Raw genomic sequence first — 10,692 nt, 5'->3', positions numbered from 1 at the left:
CTGGTTGGATCTCCTTGGAGTCCAAGGGACTCTCAAGAGTCTTCTCCAACACCACAGTTCAAAAGCATCAATTCTTCGGTGCTCAGCTTTCTTTATAGTCCAACTCTCACATCCATACATGACCACTGGAAAAACCGTAGCCTTGACTAGATGGACCTTTGTTTGCAAAGTATTGTCTCTGCTTTTTAATATGCTGTCTGGGTTGTATTCATTAAATACAAGAATTATCCCACGGTGTTTTAAAATAACCGCACCTATCAATCAGTTTGATGAACATTGCGTTTTCATTTCGTGCTGACCCGTGCCTCTGTCTTCTTGTGCTGTTGTCTAATGGATGAGAATTTTTATATTCTTGCTCACCTCACAGGATTTCTCTTCCATTGTTGATTTTGCTTGGAAGGTGAGGGCAGCAGCCACTCTGAACTTTGCTTTGTAACATCCAGGATGTTTCTCAGTATATTATGTTGTGGGGGTTTAAGTAATATTTATTTAAATATAATTTCTTTGACACCCACAAGTCACATACAATACTTGAAGAAGATAGATAAGCATGTCCCAAAGCCAAATAAGAATGGTGGGCTATTTCGTTCCCTCCCTCCGGCTCTCTCTCTCTCTGTCTCTCTCACACACACACAAACACACACACACACACGGAGTCCTTCAGGGTTTCATTGGACCCCAACTTGTCAGTTAGTCACAGGGTAATTGAAAAGCATTTTGAGGCATTTTGCAAAAGTGATTCAACAGCTGGTAGAGGATCTTAAGGTCACTTTTCATCACATCTGAGGTCATCCTTTAGCTAAGGATATTTGAAGAAAAAAAAAAAAAACAGCTCAAATCTCAGCAAAATATTCCTCTTATCTTTATTTGGAAGTTGGAAAATAGAAACTGCAAAAAAGATGGGAATACGACAACCATGAATACTGATTTGGCACAGAATTGCAAATGCTACGTAAGTTCTTTATGAAAAATGTGTTTTAGCAAGAAATGAGGGTGGAGGGTAGGGATAACTTTGTTTCTGGCTGTTTCACTGAGTCATTATTTGACCTTGCGCAAGCTACTTCCACATTCTGTGATTATAGTGGAGGCAATAATACACCTCTCAGGCGGGGATTCAAATAGTTACTCAGTATTATGTCTTAGCATTTATCCCTTGTATAAAATGTCCTACAAGCGTATATGAATTGCTATAAGTACGAAAAACAAACATGACAAAGATATCAAGAATAAAGAGGCTTTCAGCAGGATAAAATCATCTCAAGGGAGTATGAAACCTGAAATAGAAGAACAACGTACTTTTGTTAGCTTTTTTTTTCTTTTTAAAGAATCTAGCCAGGTTCCCAGATAGCTCAGTTGGTAAAGAATCCACTTGCAGTGCAGGAGACCCCGGTTCAATTCCTGGGTCTGGAAGCTCTGCTGGATAAGGGATAGGCTACCCACTCCAGTATTCTTGGACTTCTCTGGTGGCTCAGCTAGCAAAGACTCTGCCTGCAATGCAGGAGACCTGGGTTGGGAAGATCCCTTGGAGAAGGGAAAGGCTACCCACTCTAGTATTCTGGCCTGGAGAATTCCATGGACTGTGTAGTCCATGGGGTTGCAAAGAGTCAGACACAACCCAGCAACTTTCACTTTCATCCAGGTTTAGTGGTACTAAGACATTATTTTACCCTTTTCTTCTTAGTTTGTGTGTGCGTGTGTGTGAAAGGCTGTGAGTATGTCACATTTAGAGAGCTTAAGTGACAGATGACCAGCCAAAGGACACTTAGGCTTCACTCCTTTCTCTTCAGGCCCAGAAGCCTCGACTCAGCTTTCCATGTGAAATCAGTCTGAGGAGGAGAACCTGTGAATGGCTGAGGTTTGAGTCAGCCTTCTCACACACGAAATGTGCAACATCAGAGAAACCACTCGCTGTGCGCCTCAGCGCCCTCACCTAAAGGTGGGGATCGTAACATGCCACTCTAGAATGTTCACAGAAAGTATTATACACGTGACACCACATTGAAAGTTCTGGCTACACTTTAAAGGGCTAAGCATGAGTTTAGCCAAAGCACATTACTTGTTAGAGATTTTAGATCAACATCCAACTAGGCATTTATTTTAAAATACAAAACAGACAATGAAAGTTCTAGGACAGAAAGGAGATTCCCGCAGGTTTGTGAGTGGGTAGGAATAGTGATAAGGAATAGGTTTCGAGGGAGGGAGTGTGTGGAACAGAACCTTCCTGGTGACAGAAGGCAGCAGGAGGGCGTTACCCCAGGAGAGAAACGTGGAGGGAACAGCAGCCCACGTGCCAGAGGCCTGGTTGGTCCGGCCTGACGTGAGGTGGGAGTAATGATGCACCAGAAGGTCCTGGTTTAAGTCCCGCTGAAGAGACCGCTGAGCTCTTATCTCTGCCTCTGCATTCAGTCTCTTGCAATATCATGTCATGTAACCTCTGGGAAGGAGAAGGGAGGGCAACCCACTCCAGTATTCTTGCCTGGAGAATCCCATGGACAGAGGGGCCTGGTGGGCTGCAGTCCATGGGGTTGCAAAAGAATTGGACACAACTGAGCAACTAACACACACAACCTCTGGAAAACTTCCTTGTACACTTAAGAGAGAATAAGAGGGGGGAAAGAAAAGCAAATAACATTTCAGTAGTATTTAAAAACATTCGTTTTGACCTCACAAGTGCCGTGGATAGATAGAAAACCTCCATGGACCACACTTTGAGAACTGCTGTCCTAGATCATTCTTCAGACACTTGTTGATTTAACAATAAGAAAAATATTTATGTTTGGATTAAAATACAATCACCACACTGTAGTCAGTGGTAATGTCTACCCTACAACCGGCCAGGATTACAATGGCTTGGGGGTCTTGCCCCGGGTTGGCCCAAGGCAGCAGGGGGACTCTCAGGGGCTCCCTTCTTTTAGGCTGACTCACTGGCCTTGGGCCAGCGATGTCAGCTGGGAGGGAAGTGTGAGGATGGCCTTCAGAGATGGGCTTCCCCACTCATGACAGCTGTTTCTGGATTCACACAACTCACCTGCTGTGCTGTTTGCCTTTGAAAAGGCAGTCTGAGCAGTCTTCAAGTTTTAATAGTGTCGCTGACATGATTTTTCAAAAGGGCTGCCTTAAGGCTGCCTTGCACAGGCTTGAAAAATTGAGATGTAATTGACATACAGCATTGTGTAAGTTTAACACTTACGATGTGTTGATTTCATACATTTATATATCAAAGGATGATTACCACCTTAGCGTTAGCTAACACCTCTATAATGTCATATAATTATCATTTCTCTCTCTCTCTTTTTTTGTGGTAAGAGCAATTAAAATGTAGTCTTCTAGGAACTGTGATGTTTAGAATACAGATACTATAATCACTATCCTGTGTGTTAGATCTCCAAGACATTTTATCTGCTAGTTCTGGGGGCTCAGATGGTAAAGAATCCACCTGCAGTGCAGGAGACCCTGGTTCGATCCCTGGGAATATCCCCTGGAGGATGGAATGGCTACCCACTCCAGTATTCTAGGCAGGAGAATTCTGTGGACGGAGGAGCCTGACGGGTTATAGTCCCTGGCGTCACAAAGATTCAGACATGACTGAGTGACTAACACTTTCACTTTTCAAATTTGTACGTTGAACAAGATTTCTCCCATTCCCCACTCCCCCCTACCCTCACCATTCTACTGTCTGTTTTTATGAGTTTAGCTCCTTTAGATTCCACTTGTAAGTGATGTCATACAATATTTATCTTTCTCTGTTTGACTTATCTTACTTAGTATAATGCCCTTAAGGTCTTTCCCATTCACAATTCCAGCAAAACAATAAAATAGTTAGGAATATGACCAAGGAAATGAATATGAAAACCACAAGACTTTGATGGAAGAAATTGAAGAAAAACACAAACAAATGAAAAGATATCCCTTGTTCATGGATTGGAAGGATCAATATTGTTAAAAATGTCCATAATACCCAAAGCCATCTTTGGATCAGTGCAATTCCTATCAGAATTCTAATGGCATTTTCCACAGAACTAGAAAAACCCATTTTTCACAGGCTTTTAAGTAAGGAATGGCAAAAACCTCAAACAGGATACTCTTGGCCACATTTTTCTCTTCCAAACTGCATAATGTGCCTTTTTCTCATTAGGCAATCTGAATGTCTTGACTGCTTTCAAGAAATACTTTCTATGAATATGTTTTGAAAAATGATGAAAACAATATACTTTGGAAAACCTAAATAGAAGTATTCTCTATGTCCAAAGGAGAAAGTGAATCACTACATATCAATAATCCTGGAGGCATTAGAGTCTATCATTTATTCTTTGTATGTTCCCTCAGGCTTCCAGGAAAAAAAATAGATAAGGATTCTTGCTTACTATGTCATCTTGTAAATTATCCTTCAATTTATGTTTGCTTGTTGTTTCATTGTTAAACAGAGGTTATGAGTTTTGGGATGGAAGGCCACATAAGTGAAGTTTCATTTTTATGTTGATGATGTTCACCTAGATCACCTCCCCAATAGAAAGGGTTTTATTTATTTATTTATTTTTTGTATTTTTTTGTTACTGGCTTAAAAAAATTTTATTTATTTACTTTAATTGGAGGCTAATTACTTTACAATATTGTAGTGGTTTTTGCCATACATTGACATGAATCAGCCATGGGTGTACATGTGTTCCCCCATCCTGAACCCCCCTCCCACCTCCCTGCCATCCCATCCCTCAAGGTCATCCCAGTGCACCAGCCCTGAGCACCCTGTCATACATGGAACCTGGACTGGTGATCTATTTCACATATGATAATATACATGTTTCAGTGCTATTCTCTCAGATCATCCCACCCACGTCTTCTCCCACAGAGTCTAAAAGTCTATTCATCTATGTCTCTTTTGCTGTCTCACATATAGGGTCATTGTTACCATCTTTCTAAATTCCATATATATGTGTATTGGTGTTTTTCTTTCTGACTTACTTCACTCTGTATAATAGGCTCCAGTTTCATCCACCTCATTAGAACTGATTTAAATGCATTCTTTTTGATAGCTGAGTAATATTCCATTCTGTATATGTACCACAGCTTTCTTATCCATTCATCTGCCAATGGACATCTAGGTTGCTTCCATGTCCTGGCTATTGTAAACAGTACTGTGATGAACACTGGGGTACATGTGTCTCAGAAAGGGTTTTAAATATGGTTATTTTATAGATTTATAAGGATTCCCAGGTGGCCCAGTGGTAAAGAATTCACTTGCCAATGCAGGAGACCCAAGAGGTGTGGGTTCACTCCTGGGTCAGGAAGATCCCTTGGAGTAGAAAATGGCAAACTTCTCCAGTATCATTGCCTGGAAAACTCTATGGGAAGAGGAGCCTCGTGGGTTATAATCCATGGAATCACAAAGAGTTGGACACAACTGAGTATGCACAAATATTTTATAGATTTAGGTTAATTTGTTCATGAATTCAGCTCTTTATTAGGAATCAGTGTGAACATACACTAAATTTTTTATACCCTAATCTTGAATTTGCCTAATTTGATAATTTTTGAATTTGATAATTTTGCTAATTTTTGAATTTGATAATTTTTGATTTTGATAATTTTGCTAATTTTGCTAATTTTTGAATTTGATAATTTTGCTAAGTCGATTCAGTCATGTCCGATTCTGTGTGACCCCATAGACGGCAGCCCACAAGGCGCCCCGGTCCCTGGGATTCTCTAGGTAAGAACACTGGAGTGGATTGCCATTTCCTTCTCCAGTGCAGGAAAGTGAAGAGTGAAAGTGAAGTCGCTCAGTCGTGTCTGACTCTTTGAGACCCCATGGACTGTAGCCTACCAGGCTCCTCCTTCCATGGGATTTTCCAGGCAAGAGTACTGGAGTGGGGTGCCATGGCCTTCTCCAAAAAAACTGATAATAGTCTATTAATAAGTGTATACCTGGCCTTGATTCTGGAAGATAACTTTTGAGCTCTTTCATTTGCAGTTTTTTTCTCTCTCACAGTTCTGGGGTTAGAAATAGAAAGTACTTTCTTCTACAAATTTAAAGCCTATTTTTCCTGCTGAAGTTACCTTGGTTTCTTTTTAAGCCATCTTTTTATCTCAGCCAAATAATTGATTAATTATTCCATGCAGGCTAAAGTATCTGTGTGTGATTTTTGTAGACCAGAGAAGTCTGTAAGTGATGATTTTAGCCAGTATCCTAGCTCTTACCATGTTTGCAAGAAAAGTCAGCTCAACTGTTGCTCAATGTTTAAAAAAAGGTCCAAGCTTGGGAAATATGATTGCTATTAATTTAGATAAGAACATACCCTGAGCCGATCCTTCAGGTTTGGAGGGGCCCCCGGGGCACCATTCAGAGTTTTTCACTGACATAAATTAATAAACTGCCACTGACTATAGAAAAGATAAAAGAAAATATACAACTTTCAGTAGCGTGCTGGAAATTTACAACGTAACTGTTCATCTCCCTACCTGGTGGCTCAGACGGTAAAGCGTCTGCTTGCAATGCGGGAGACCTGGGTTCGATGCCTGGGTCAGGAAGATTCCCCTGGAGAAGGAAATGGCAACCCACTCCAGTACTCTTGCCTGGAAAATTCCATGGACAGAGGAGCCTGGTAGGTTACAGTCCACAGGATTGCAAAGAGTTGGACATGATTGAGCAACTTCACAAAAAAAAGAAAAACAAAGAACCATGGAACGTTTGGGTAAAGAAAAGTTACACTTAAGCTAATCCTTGCAGGGTCCACAGAAGAGCTAAAACGTGGTGTGAGGTCACTCCAGCAAGATGGGAGAGTAATTACTGGGCCACACCTGGGCTGGATTTGGCTTATTCACTGCTCCCTTTTCACTTAAGGATGTTATTGTTCTTTCCTCTGCTCCCCTTCCCACCTTCTCTCCCCTCCCCTCCCCTCTCTTCTTCCTTTTTCTTCTCAGAAAGAGAAACCAACTCTGAATATTTACTGGAATCTTGTAGAATATTGGAAGAATTCGTGGAATTAAGGAGAGGGCTCCTGTAACTTCAGGAAGAAACGTGGACCAATACCTGAGCTTCTCTCTCTACAACACCATCAGAGGATAACTCCAGGCAAATGTTCATCTTTGTGTCTACTTGGCTAGGCCACAGCACCTAGGCATTCGGTCAAATAGCACTGTAAATGTTTCTCTGAAGACATGTAAAGAATGAGATTACCATTTAAATCAGTAGACTTTGAGTAAAGCAGCTTACCCTCCATAATGTGAGTGGACCTCCAACCAGTTGAAGGTCTTAATAGGGGGGAAAAAAAAGACCTCCCATAGGTAGTGTACTAGTCAGGGTTCTCCTGTTACCTGCTGCTTACTCATTGGGGAATGTAATCTTTAACCCCATTCCTTGTATAACACCAAGTCATGAAATACGTGTAAGAGAATTGCATCGAGTCCCAAACCCACACCTAGTGAGGAATGGTGCTAGTGCATAAATCATGCCTACTGTTAGGAACTCAAGCTGCAAAAGCTCCCTGGCTTTGTATCAATTTAGCTCACCACCATAGATTATATATCTTATGTCAAATCTCTTGCTTGTTGGAAGATTCTTAGACTTCAGGGTCTAGTTTTTTCTCCTTCCATGCTTGCAGGTTGCAGGTAAATAAAAAGTATTGTCTGTAGTGGATCTGTGACATAAATAGAAGGTTTGCTCCCCTCAGCCACTCTCTTTTTGATACTACCCTGCTGGAGTTTCTGGTGCTAAAATCTGCCCCATCCCATGAGACACAGTGTTGGTTCCAGGCTCTCCATCAGCTGCCCACAGCACTCTGCTTTTATCCTGGGCTCCTCCCTGGTGTTCTTCACAAGCTTTTCCAATGTCACTTACATGGCTGGAGAACTGAGTGGTCCTTGAGATTCCAGCAGGATTCTCAGCTACTGTAGCTGAGAAAGAGGAAGGAACCTTGTCCTTATTACCCACTCACAGGGGATGGTCCTGATACACATATACTGGCCCCAAGTCGCCCCCCCACCCCTGGCCCCCTGCCCCCGGAAGCCCTGTCCTTCCTACTGAGCCAGAAGGGAAGAGGGCAAGGCATAACCTTTAAAAGAATGACATTACTGTTAGAGATGTGACATAAACTGGTTAGAACCAACTAGGTCCAAGACAGTGAAAGATTTGACTTCCAATAGCCTATATCCCTTGGACAAGGAGATCAAACCGGTCAATCCTAAAGGAAATTACCCTGAATATTCATTGGAGGGACTGATGCTGAAACTGAAGTTTCAATCCTTTAGACCTGATGTGAAGAACTGACTCATTAGAAAAGACCTTGATGCTGGTAAAGCCGGAGGGAAGGAGGAGAAGCAGGCAGCAGAGATCAGATGGTTAGATAGCATTACTGACTCAGTGAACAAGAATCTGAGCAAACTCTGGGAGATAGTGGAGGACAGAGTAGGCTGGCATGCTACAGCCCATGGGGTCACAGAGTTGGACATGACTTAGCAACTGAAAAATAACAACAAACCCCTGTTATAATATATTAGCATCTAATGACATGCCCGCCAGTTGACAGTTCCAAAGCCAACCATAAAAGGCCAAAGACTGGGTGGTGGTCCAATTCCTGGAAATCCCTGCCCTTGAAATAGTTGGACTAATCCTCCCATTCATTAGCTTATGAAATCACCCAGCCCATAAAAACTAGCCATGCAGTATTTCAGAGCCTCCTGCCTTCTGAAATGGCCCATACTCTTGTCTGTGAATTGTGTTTTTCCCAGGATCACTCTTGCTCTTTTAAGGACCACATTCTGTTTATGGAATGTGTTTTCTCACTAAGTAAACCCATGTACTTTCCCTCTCACCAAATTCCTTCTGTGGTGAGACAAAAACAACAACAACAACAAAAAAACAAAAACAAAAACTGAGCTTCATTAAGTCCTGAGACCAGGTGTGTGATTTTAATTAAAAGATGGTGGATTTGAATCCCAGCCTGTGGGTTCAGGCCCCTGTCTGGGTTTTGGCTGGGTTTGAGTCCTATCTGAGTTAAGCGGTTTCGCTAGCATCCCAGGGTTATAAGGGCAGGAGGAGGGAACTACAGTCCCTTACCAGACTCTGAGGACAGACCCAGAAATCTCAAGACTAAAAAGGGGTTTCCTGATTTTATAGACTTTCTTTAATTCAGCAGACGCCTTTGAGGACCTACTCCATGCCAAGCACTTTTCTAGAAATTGAAGATAAATTCTCAGCTTTTTGGGGGCTACTTGTGGCTCAGCTGGTAAAGAATCCATCTGCAGTGAGGGAGAGCTGGGTTTGATCCCTGGGTTGGGAAGATCCTTGGAGAAGGGAAAGGCTACCCACTCCAGTATTCTGGCCTGGAGAATTCCACGGACTGTATAGTCCATGGGGTCGCTTTCCTTTTCACTTTTCTCAGCTTTTTTAGAGCTTATATTCTGGATGACTGGAGGCTGAAAGGGTGCAAGGTGACAAGTGACAGAGGTCAGCTTCTGATATTCTGCTCTAAACCAGCTGAACCCCGGCCAACTCCCCAGATCCTGAAGCTCTGAGATGTTAACAGGCCGTGTTGTTTGTGCAGGTGTACTGAACAGAGTTCCTCCGGGACACATTTTAAAAGATAAAATCCAGGTGTGCTGGTGTTTGTGGTTCTCTGTTCAGGTCAAGCGAGACCCTTCAGGAAGAAACTGTGGGCGTGGAGGGATTTATGCCTTTCAGATGTGACTCAGACCCTGAGAGCCAGGGTAGGTCTGTTGGTGAGGGTCCTTCCTCCTCTGGGGCAGGGATGGGCACACTGCAGCTCATGAACCAAGTCCAACCTGCCTCTGGTTTTAATTAAAGTTTTATAGACACTCAGCCATGTGCATTCATCTGTGTATTGTCTATGGTTACTAGCCACATGCTGCAGTGCTGGAGTTGAGATATGGTAGATATGAAGCAGGCTGGAGAGCCTAAATTTTATTATTTGAGCCTTCATAGAAAGTTTACAGACTCCTTCAGAATAATGGGTCTGTGCATGAAAAATGTTGCCTGCCATCAGTAAACAAACAAAGTTGCAGCCTTCAAGCCACTGCAGCTGCCCCCAGTGGTGAGCCTTGAGGGCACTCAGGATGGAGCCAAGCAGGCTGCCTCTGTGATTGCAGCCACCCCCAACTGTGCACCCTGAGGGCATCTGGGCGGGAAAGAAGAGGATTCTGGCCCCAGATAGTTGAGGGCAGATCAAAGGAATGATTTCAGTGAGTCCAGACTCTTGCATCTTTCCATACACAGTTCAGCTCAGTTCAGCTCAGTCTCTCAGTCGTGTCCAACTCTTTGCAACCCCATGAACTGCAGCACGCCAGGCCTCCCCGTCCATCACCAACTCCCAGAGTTTACCCAAACTTATGTCCATTGAGTTGGTGATGCCGCAATCCAACCATCTCATCCTCTGTTTTCCCCTTCTTCTCCTGCCCTCAATCTTTCCCAGCATCAGGGCCTTTTCAAATGAGTCAGCCCTTTGCATCAGGTGGCCAAAGTATTGGAGTTTCAGCTTCAACATCAGTTCTTCCAATGAACACCCAGGACTGATCTCCTTTAGGATGGGCTGGTTGGATCTCTTTGCTGTCCTAGGGACTCTCAAGAGTCTTCTCCAACACCACAGTTCAAAAGCATCAATTCTTCGGTGCTCGGCTTTCTTTATAGTCCAACTCTCACATCAATACATGACCACTGGAAAAACCATAGCCTTGACTAGACAG

The sequence above is a fragment of the Bison bison genome, unplaced genomic scaffold (assembly GCF_000754665.1).
Source record: "Bison bison bison isolate TAMUID 2011002044 unplaced genomic scaffold, Bison_UMD1.0 scf7180017864250, whole genome shotgun sequence".
Lineage (NCBI taxonomy): Eukaryota > Metazoa > Chordata > Mammalia > Artiodactyla > Bovidae > Bison > Bison bison.
Note: the sequence above shows the minus strand (reverse complement) of the source record.